Below are 11,469 nucleotides of genomic sequence, written 5' to 3' on the forward strand. Positions count from 1 at the left end.
AAATTTATATCTTGGATGCATCAAGAGTTTTCTAGAGTTCTATTGATGTGTTGGGTTGAAAATGTATTGACCATGGAAGCTAGGTTTTGGATGCAACAATTGGGTGCTGCCTAGGTCTTGTCGGGAGTAGAGTGAAGGGATTCGATGAAAGATGCTTGAATTTTGGCTTGATCTTGTGAGATTTTGGGAATGATTAATCATGTTTAGGTCTATGGTTTGTTTTGAGGAGGCTCTCATCAAGGCTTGGTTGGTGTGTGCTTGTAATTCCAAGCCCCGACCCTTCAATTCGCTTCATAGGGTCTTTTGGGTTGGTATGTTCTCATAATTCCCAACAGGTGAGGCTTGAGTTGGGAGAAAGGATATGCCCTTTTGTGTTTTTTTGGGCTATCTTGTGTTGGAAGTTGATTTTACAAACATCAAGGAGGCTAAGCTATAGAGGTGTCACGCTGTTGGCTTCCCTTGTCACCGTATGCAAAGGTTGCAAGTCATTTGAAAAGATTCAAACCTACAATAGGTGATTTATCCTACATTTAAGGAAGCTTGAAATGCAATAGGGTTATTGAAAAACAATAGTGTCTTATAAGAGGCTTCCTTTTAGCAAGTAGGGAAGCAATTGCGAGAGTTGTTTGTTATAATCTTGGTGTTTTGTGATCCTTTATGTCCTGGTGATTTGTGGCATAAGTTATCTAAAGAGCTTTCAGAGGACTATATACATGCTTTGCATACATGCATACAAGATGAGAGACTTTGCACAAGCTTGGGACAGAACCAAGGATTGCATAATGTAGAAAGTACCTTGCAGAGCAATATGGTAAGAGGCTTGCTGACTAGTCTGGAATGCTTGAGGTGGATCAATGATGTCTTTACATGAATGAGGTTGATTTAATAGCGCAGAGGAAACAATGTTTAATGCCATTGAATAGAGTGAAATGGCAGATAGGATGGATAGGTCTTTTAATCATAGGATGGATAGGTCTTTTAATCAGGAGCAAGGAGATGCTTATGTGACCAGGTCATGCAAGCTATTGAAAATGCAAATGCAGCTGCTTTCTTCTTGGACGGGTTGGGTGGGGCTGGCAAGACATATCTTTATAATGCCTTATTATGTCATATTTATGGCCAACAAAAGATTTCTTTGGCATGTGCATCATATGGCATTGTAGCTTTGCTACTTATAACAACGGCAGAATTGCATGCTCTAGATTCAAGATACCAGTAGAGTTGCATTCTCAATCCACATGCACCTTGTCAAGATTTTGAGGCAAGCCTCCTTGATTATTTGGGATGAAGCTCTAATGACTCATCCATATACTTTTGAGGCCTTGGATAAACTCTCAAAGATATTATGCATCAAGATGTATTGTTTGGTGGAAAGGTGGTGTTATTCGGAGGTGATTTTAAACAAGTTTTATCAGTTGACGTAAGGAAAATTGAGTAAATCTTGTCAATGCATTTTTGTGCTATTGTCATATATGAAAATGTATACGAATTTTGCGGCTTTAAAAAAAATATGCAAGTGTTGAACAACTCAAATGATGCTATTGAAAAGGAGTTTGCACAGTGGGTACTTAACATGTATGTATGTGTGTGTGTGTGTGTATGTATGTATGTATGTATGTATGTATGTATATATATACATACATATACATACATTATACATATATATTTACACATATACATATACATACATACATACATACATACATACATACATATATACATACATATATATATATATATATATATATATATATATATATATATATATATAGAGAGAGAGAGAGAGAGAGAGAGAGAGAGAGAGAGAGATTTGAAGTCCCGTAAAAAATGAGTCATGTGCAAGAGACATGTAGGAGAAGGAGAAGTAAGAACTAGAACACTATTGACATTTGCACAATAAGATAAAAAATTATATCAAAAGCACTACATCCCCTGAAATTTAACATAAACATGACAGATGATAATGATAATAGAGTTGGAGAATGACACTAGAGTTTTAGAATGACAAAAGATGAGTTTTAGAAAAGGTTATGGTTGATCCTAATAGTCTTGGAGTTGTATAAGTCATTGGGAAGATATCTAAGTGCCAACATTGAAGAAGAATTACCTATCAGCCAATCAGAGTACTAGTTAATAACAACTCAATGGAATGGTAACTACGATCCCTTCTCATATTATAGCGGTCACTTCAACCCAAACCCCTTAATATATACCCCAAAATACCAAAAGAATCTTTTCATGGTCTTATATTATGACCTTTTTAAAAGGAGAGGATTTATTTAAAAATATCATGCTGATATATATAAATGCATCATGAATGTATAATACTTTGTAAATTATGCATAACCCAGTATTCGTTTACAAACACATAAGTAATATCAAAATAAGCCATTAGTAAAATAGAGAGAGACTTAGAGGGAGCTAAAAAGGGATTGTTATTATTAAGGGAACTCTTAGTAAAGAACAATGATCATGCAGTTGCAAAATGGTTTTAGATGTGTAGTACGAAGTCAACCAAGGGTGGCTATGTATATACATTTAGCATCCTATGTGCTTAGTCAGAGTAATCTATACTAGTATAACATTAGAACAACCATTATTCATTAACTATACTAGTCTAATGGTCCTTTTATGTATATACATCTAGCATCCTATATGGCCAAAGAGTTGTTCCTCATTTCAACATGCCTATTCTGACAATGGTCTCAATATCTTGTCACTATAGTAAGATCATATTAGAAAGACTATGTATGGTATGAGCTACTTAGATCGGTGATTGGCCATATAAACAATATGAGTACCTACCACCTCATTATGTCTATATAAGGGTACCTATCACCTCATTATGTCTATATAAGGGAAATGGGTGTCTAGCTTTTGGCACAAGTACATCAATAAATTTCTTCAAGTGGCGTAGGGTATAAGCACCTCAATTATATAATCCATAATTGCATAATCTAGGTTGAAGATAAGGTAAACATTAGTTATATATTTAGATTATCAATACGTTGAGCATGCCCGACCAGTATGTAATGATACAAAGCATGGAAAATCCTTATTCTCAAAAACACGTAATCTCAATAAATATTTATGGGCATTATTGTGATTCATAATCTGAGAATGTGGGTGTGAACGTGTAAGTGCGATGGCCGAGGCCCCATGTTGGACTAGGTAGGTATGTGATAGTCAATGTATATATCCATGCGAGAGTTCTGTTAAGCCGAAGGCAGGATGTAACCGATTAGAGATGGCATGAGCAACAAGCCTTTGAGGTTACTAACAACAAGAGTAGGGTACAATACCCAAACAAGTATTAATGGAGCGCAATAATAACTATATGTAGCTACTATCGCCAAATCAAAGCATGCATGTTCTAAAGAAGGTTGTAAAAACCTGAAGCATCGCGGACTGTTTCATGGTGCAAGAGTATTCTTGTTGGAGATTGTCTGCATACTAATATATCTATATGTACATTATAATCATCGTCGGCTTCATGCATGATGGAACTCAATGAGGCGACATTTGATCTTTTAGTTCCACGATTTTATGACTTTTTATATAAATAATAAATCATAATCATAATCTTGTTTCAAGGTTTCTTATTACCTGATTCTAAACTCATATCACATTGGATATGTCTGGTGCATAGAGACATCATAACCTCATATAACATTGGATATGTGTGGTGCATAGAGACATCATATACCTATATTTTTGTATTCTCATATAACATTGGATATGTGTGGTGCATAGAGACATCATATACCTATATTTTTGTATTCTTATATAACATTGGATATGTGTGGTGCATAGAGACATCATATACCTATATTTTGGTATTCTTATATATTGCATGACTCCATATATCTATACAAAATTATATCATTATGTACATAGATATTTCCATATATACATACATGTATGTATAACTATATCATTATGTATGTATAATTGTATATATGTGTTATGAAGCATATAAAAGGAAAATTACAAGTACATAGATAGGAGTGTGCTCGGTGTTTGTGATTCGTATGTATATATGTATGTGTATGTGTGTGTGTATCTAAACAGACCAATAAGTATGTTTGTATGTATATATGTATGTGAATGTGTGTGTGTATCTAAACAGACCAATAAGTATGTTTGTATGTATGTATGTATGCATGTAAGTATATATCTAACCAGATAAGTATATGTGTATGTATGTATATAATATACACATATACCAATGTATGTATGTATATATGTATGTATGTATGTATGTATGTAAATAATATACACACATGCCAATGTATATATGTATGTATGTATGTATCCCACCTCCCAACCCGATAGGAGGCTAGACTACACAAGTGGAGCAATTGGCTACCACTTGCGTGAATAGCCAATTGTCCACATATAAGTGTTATGAGAACATAATTATAGAATGAGAGCAAATACAAAGTAGAGTAATTATTTTATTTGTGTCATAGTAGATCAGCACCACTCATCGTCAAGATTGATAGTTGCAACCTGTTTAAAAATAATATTCGAATAAAAAGTACTACTGGAGTCGTCTCAGAAATGTATTGAATGGTTTCCCCCCCCAAGGGAAAATGGTTGTGTCTATTTGACACCAAAGTTTATAATTTGTGAGAGATGGAATCCAAGCTTCCTATCATAAAATAAAAATATAATTAAGTTAGGAATAATCACTGGATCCTACACACTCTGTACATGACAATCACCCAACCAAGGGTGATTCAAGAAACAATTATATATATTGAGATTTAACGTCGCATGAAAAATGCGTCATGTGCAAGAGACAAGTAGGATAACGAGAAGTAAGAACTCGAACACTATTGACATTTGCACAATAAGATGAAAAATTATATCATAAGAATCATATCCCTAAAATTTAACGTAAACATGACATATGATAATGACAATAGAGTTGGAGAATGACAATAGAGTTTGAGAATGACAAAAGATAGGATTTATAAAAAGTTATGGTTGATCCCAATACTCTTGGAGTTGTAAAGTCATTGGGAAGATATCCAGGTGCCAACATTGAATAAGAAGAAATCATTACCTGCCAACCAATCAGAGTACTAGTTAGTAACAACTCAACCGAATACAATGAGTGACAGGTAACTACAATCCCTTCACATGTTATAGCTGTCACCTCAACCCAAATCCCTTAATATCTAACCCAAAATACCAAAAGAATCTTTTCATATAGTCTTATATTATGAACTTTTGAAAAGGAGAGGATATATATACATATGCACATAACTATATATATATATATATATATGAAATATATACACACACACACACACACACACATACATATATATATATATGTGTGTGTGTATATGTATATACATACATATATATATATATATATATCTATATATATATATGTGTGTGTGTGTTTTGCCTAAATTAAAATACATAATTATACACAGCTGACAAAACGTCAGAAGACCAAAACAACTCCGACAAGTAAATGGGAAAAACTGTATTATTTCATTGAAATTATACAAGATTTTCAAGTGAAGAAACAATGTTTCAAAAGAACAAAATTGCCCATAGGCTTTACTGTCCAGCAGCAACATCAACCCAAAAACATCCTATTTGAAAAGGTGAGCTCTGTTACCTGCATCCATACACAAACAACAACAGAAATGTTAGTCCTTGTGCGTATTACAGGTGTCGTAAAGCCCAACCACGTGTTATAGATGTCCAGCAAATAGGATTTTTTAAAGTTAACATTTGAATCATTATGAAATTTATCCAGAATATCATTGTCAGATATTCTACAAAGTTTGTAAGCCCATCAGTTATTTATGAATATTCTAACGTTTGTAATATTTTAATATTAACCAAAGCCTTAATCTCGCCACAAGCAGTCTAAAATTAGTTCTGCACTTAGACAAGATTGGTGCAAATCCCTGAAAAATTGCAGTTCCGATTTTTACCTACCAGATACATTCATTACAGATTATATACCATAAGCAATTTGAAACTTTTTACCATCCACTCAGAGTATGTCAAACCAATATGCAACTCTAATACTGTTGAAACATATAAACTCGAATGCTGTCCAGATGAATTACGTAATTTTTTCATAGGCTTAATAGATTCATTAAATGTTTCATTCTACATGTTAATTTACAGATTATATTATAGCATACTAGAATACCCCTGTATATTGAAAACAGGTAGATGACTACATAGTAGCAGTCATGTACAAGTTGTACCAACATTATCAGAAATCCAACCAAATCAGATCAAAAGCACGACAATGCCAGAGTATGCCCAGACTATAGAACATTCTCTACAAAATAGGTAAGCAATATACCAAAAAACCATGGATGACAAATCTAGCAAAAGGGATGGATTACAACTGGCAGAGCACCAGACAAAATGGAGCATCCATTGTATCTCAGTCCATCTATGGAGTACATGCATCAAAGCAAGTGCCCACCTACCACCACAAAATCATGCCTGCAGGAACCATATCATACCATACCAGTAACGGCATCACTATACTCATGTTAATTCCCATCATATAGTATAACTTATAAACCTGTATATTGACAATGGTACCAGAGTAACCCAGGTTTTAGAGAAATAATCTGCACATACCTAGGTTCAAGAAGTGTATGTATTAACACCTATCTATTTCAGAATGTGTCTTATGCCATTAGTGTTTCCATACAAACCCAATGTCCACCTCAACACAATCAATCGAGATAGATTTATGGCCTGAGAGACCACCAAATCCTGTACAGTGAAAACCAATGTATTGATTACCAAACATGGTATCAGGCAGCCCTCAACACCTCCTCATAATAACGCAACATCATCAGACAGGAAATACTCTCCACCTGACAAAGTGCCAGAGGACACAAAAGAAGCCATCATCCAAGTGCAAAATACAAGTCAAACAGCAGTACCACAAAAGCAATTACCCATTACTACGCGTGCATTCAACGCATACCCACGAGCAGGACAAAAATCGTGAGGCAAATTCCTGCTACAGACACCCAATATAAATAAATAGCCTATATGCATCCACTTCCTACAATAATCCATTTAATATGGACTGCTCAATGTGGTTAGACAACTATAATATGTTGACAAAACAGAGCATCAGGCAATCCGTGAACATCTAACAAAACAACTCACTATGAGATCTGCCAAAAACAATGAGGAAATAGCATGGCACACATGCCACTATTCCACAGAAAGGTAGACTCCACCTACACATCTATCCCTATGGAATCAAGGCATCAGCCATCCTGTATAAGCTAGCAAACATGTATGAAGCCATCAAAGGGAGAATAAATTGCAAAATATTCAAGGCCATTCAGTTAGCAGCAACAGACGTAAACTGAACAAGTGCATTTGTTAAAAATATGCACCTGATTAACCGAAGGAGACGCACCCCCGGATGTAGCCAGAGACAAAGCCATATCTACTGTAACAAGCACAAAGGACTAAGTGAGTGGATAGACCACTCACCTTGAGTTATATAGGAAGCCATGCACCATCTATGTAGAGCTCCCGCCCAGCAGAAGATCCAGGGCCCCAGTCGTTGCAAGCGAATATCCGAGTATTCATGAAAGTAAAGAGGCGGACGGCTACCAAACCCAATACCCACCATATATAGCATAACCTATCAAATGGTTATCAATACACCAAGGCTAAATCCAGCCCAAAAACACCAAGGATGCAGTACCAAGGGTCCAGTCATGTGCCAATCTAAATTAATTAAAAAGATCTTTGTAGCAAGATAAATTAGTTAAGGATCCAGTCATATGCCCCACAATTAGAATGAGGTTATTAACTCATTTTTTTTTAAAGAAAGCAAAAAAATCTTGTAATATAGAATAAGAGTGCCAGCCTAGCAACCAAATAGTTCTAATGCAAGAGAAATGTGTGTGTGTGTGTGTACACACACACACACACACACACACACATATATATATATACATATATATATATATATATATATGTACATACATATACATACATAAACACATATTTTCATAGAATACATGCACACACACACACACACACACACATACATATCTATATGTATATATGTATATATGTATATATGTATATGGTCCTCTAGCTATCTGATCAACCTCAAGAACATTACTACTAAGATTTGCAATAGGTGTGGGAAGTTTAAGGCCATAGACAATTTTAAATGGAGCTTTGCCCCTGTGGTAGAATGAATAGTGTTATTATAAGCAAATTGCAACAAAGGAAAATGCTCATCCCAATTCTTTTTGTGGTCAATTGTGTAACATCTAAGGAGATCAAGAATAGTACTATTGGTCACTTTGGTATGACCATTACTTTCAGGGTGAAAAGCTGATCTAAAGTCCATTTTGTATCCCAAATTAGAAAATAAAGCTATCCAAAAGTGATTACAAAAACATGAATCTCTATAAAAAACGATCACTTTAAGAAAGCCATGATGAACAAACACATGCTTTATGAAAATATGTGTAACTTGTGGTGTAGTCAATGTTTTCTTACATGCAATGAAATATGCTATTTAACTAAATCTATCAACAATAGTCCAAATCATATTATGATGTCATGAAGTGAGAGGGAAACTCGTAATGAAATCCATAGATAAATCTTGCTAAGGTGCGGAAGGAATAGACAAAGGCATGATATATCCTTGTTGTTTTCCATGTGCATGTTTCACACGTTGAGACAAACAATGCAAGTGGACACAAAGTTATGCACATCTTGTTTCATGTTTGGCCAGTAGAATTGTTCTTCACACAAGAAGAAAGTGTAGTGGAAATTCCTCGATGACCCATGTATGGTGGCACATGCATTTCTTGTGATGCAAGTTGTCTCTAAAAGGTGCAATGACACAGTTACCATGGAAAAATAAAAAATCATTGAAAATCATTAATATTCATTCAATTGTTATGCATCATGAATATGTGCTAACATAAGTAAATATGTAAGTTTCTACTGTCACATACTCTATATATCAAAATAAAAACCATAAATTGAATTTAAAAAAACATACTTGGTGATGCTAGAACTTTTATTTTTAAAGTGGTGCCTCTTATACCTTTCTTGAGATGAAGAGGATAATGACTTGGAAGTAAAATTATAATCATCAAAGTTAACTTTGAATAGAGGAGAAAGCATGGATGTAAAAGAGACTTGCTTTTTCTCTCAAAGTGTCTCTACACAAAAGAGAGATTAGCTTTTTTTTTAATGAATAAATCAAAACAAAAACATGACTTCTTATGCAAGAACAAGAGAAAGAAGAAGAAAAACTCCCTTCCATCATTTGTAGAGAGAGAAAAACTATGGTCAAGTATTAAACTCGTTGCGCTCATGAGGTTGGACGCTTTTCGTTGAAGAATTTGAGCTTGTATCATCCAAAACGTTATTGGTGGGAGTTGCCATGATGATGTGTTAAGGGTTAGAAACTTTTTTTTTTGGAGGGGGGGAAGGGGGGGTTGTGTTCAAGACTATGTGTTAAAAGTGGAAAAGAAAGGCTTGTTGCTTGGAAATTGGAGCCTTCACGTTACCTCTTAACTAGTTTCTTTGTTATAAGTAGTAAACAAAGGATGAATAGCCAAGTGGTAAAGAACTTGTCTCTTTATCTTGAGGTTTTGAGTTCAAGTCCTCCTTCTTGTGATGTAACAACTTAGAGTGTGTTCTCTCGTGCGCGGTGCCAACAACGGCACACCAACTATGCCTATGTGTGCCAATCAATGCCAAGGACTATACCTTGGTCGTTGCCTTAGGAGGCAGACTGTCTTTGTTATAAGTAGCAACAAAGGATGAATAGCCAAGTGGTAAAGAACTTGTCTCTTTACCTTGAGGTTGTTCTGGGTTTGTCCTCCTTCTTGATGCAACAAGTTAGAGTGTGTTCTCTCATGTGCGGTGCCAACGGCACACCAACTATGCCTATGTGTGCCAATCAATGCCAAGGACTATACCTTGGTTGTTGCCTTAGGAGGCAGGCTGTTCACGTGAGGTTGAAGGAGGGGTTGCCGATGGCGGTCTTCTCATGCTTGGTTCTCTTTTTTTGTTGTAGGTCGTACACCTGACTCTCTCATACCACTATTGCATATGTAAGATGAGACAAAACTTGAAAGACAGCTTCACAAGAGAGATGACATAGTATTGGGTTCCAATCTTGCCTGCATGCACGAGTGAACACCTTCCTTGCACATGTACTTATAGATGTATTAGAAAAAAAACATATGCTAAAAAATAGAGGTACATTCCACTTTGGGTAAAAATAAAACTCGTTTTATGAAAAAGCATTTTTACATTTAAATAACCAAAATCCCTAATCTAAAATCGTCTAATGGTCGTTGCCCAAATTGAATGAGTCCTTGTATCCCAATAAACATCAAACAATCATTAGATCATTTTATTAATTCAGATTTCTATAACAAGAAAACCTAGATTACAACAATGGTAAGCTTGGTTGTTGGGAGGGTGCTAGGTTGCACCAATGGAAAGCTTGGTGGGGAGGGTGATTGGAAATCTTGGTGAGAAGGAGAATCTTGTAGAAATGGCAAGCTTGCTGGGGATGGTGATAGAGAGCTTGGTGAAGAGGAGAAGCTAGCAATAGTGGTGGCAAGCTTGGTGGGGAGGATGCTAGGTTGCAGCAATGGAAAACTTGGTGGGGAGAGTGACGTAAATCTTGGTTAAGAGGACAAGCTTACATCAATGGCATGCTTGGTGGGGAGGGTGATGGAGAGTAGAGAGAGGAAATGTGTATGAGTAGTTTCTTGGGCAAAAAGGTATTATGAAATGAGTTTTTAGACGAAAAAATGAATCTTTGAGTATAATATAGATTTGGAGGGTGAGGGAAATAGTGAATTTTAGTAATTTTTGAAAAACTCAACTTTTTTTTGTCAAGAATAAATGCGTGATAGAGAAGTGGCCCTAATCTTGGATGGAAAGGGACCCCTTAGGCCTCCCTTTTCTCTACTTGTCTCTATGGACAAAGTAATGATTAGACCTTGTTCCCTACTATTCTGAAGGGACTAGCTGTGGCCACCACCCTCTTCCTGTTGGTCCATGAATAATCACTCCTTAATCCAAAGGGCCCTTTGAGAGTCCAAAGTTTCCCTAATGCATTGATTCTTTTCGATCACCTTCCAATTCTTGTCCATATAAAGAAGGAAGACACCTTCTTTAGAGTAGAATAACCCTCTTCCTATTGGTCAATGCATAATCACTCCTTAATCCAAAGGGCCCTTTGAAAGTCCAAAGTTCCCCTAATGCACTGATTCTTTTCGATCACCTTCCAATTCTTGTCCATATAAAAAAGGAAGACTTTCATCAGAGTAGGATTACCCCATGTAGATCACACACTACTCTCCTTGCCTTGTGTTTTTGCCAAATTCAAAGAGGTATTGCACTCCTCCTTCTACTCTCATCCCTCACAAGCCAAAGCTTGGGAGACTACAA

Source organism: Cibotium barometz, chromosome 42 (genome assembly GCF_041138505.1).
Source record: "Cibotium barometz isolate CiBa-2024 chromosome 42, ASM4113850v1, whole genome shotgun sequence".
Taxonomy (NCBI): Eukaryota; Viridiplantae; Streptophyta; class Polypodiopsida; order Cyatheales; family Cibotiaceae; genus Cibotium; species Cibotium barometz.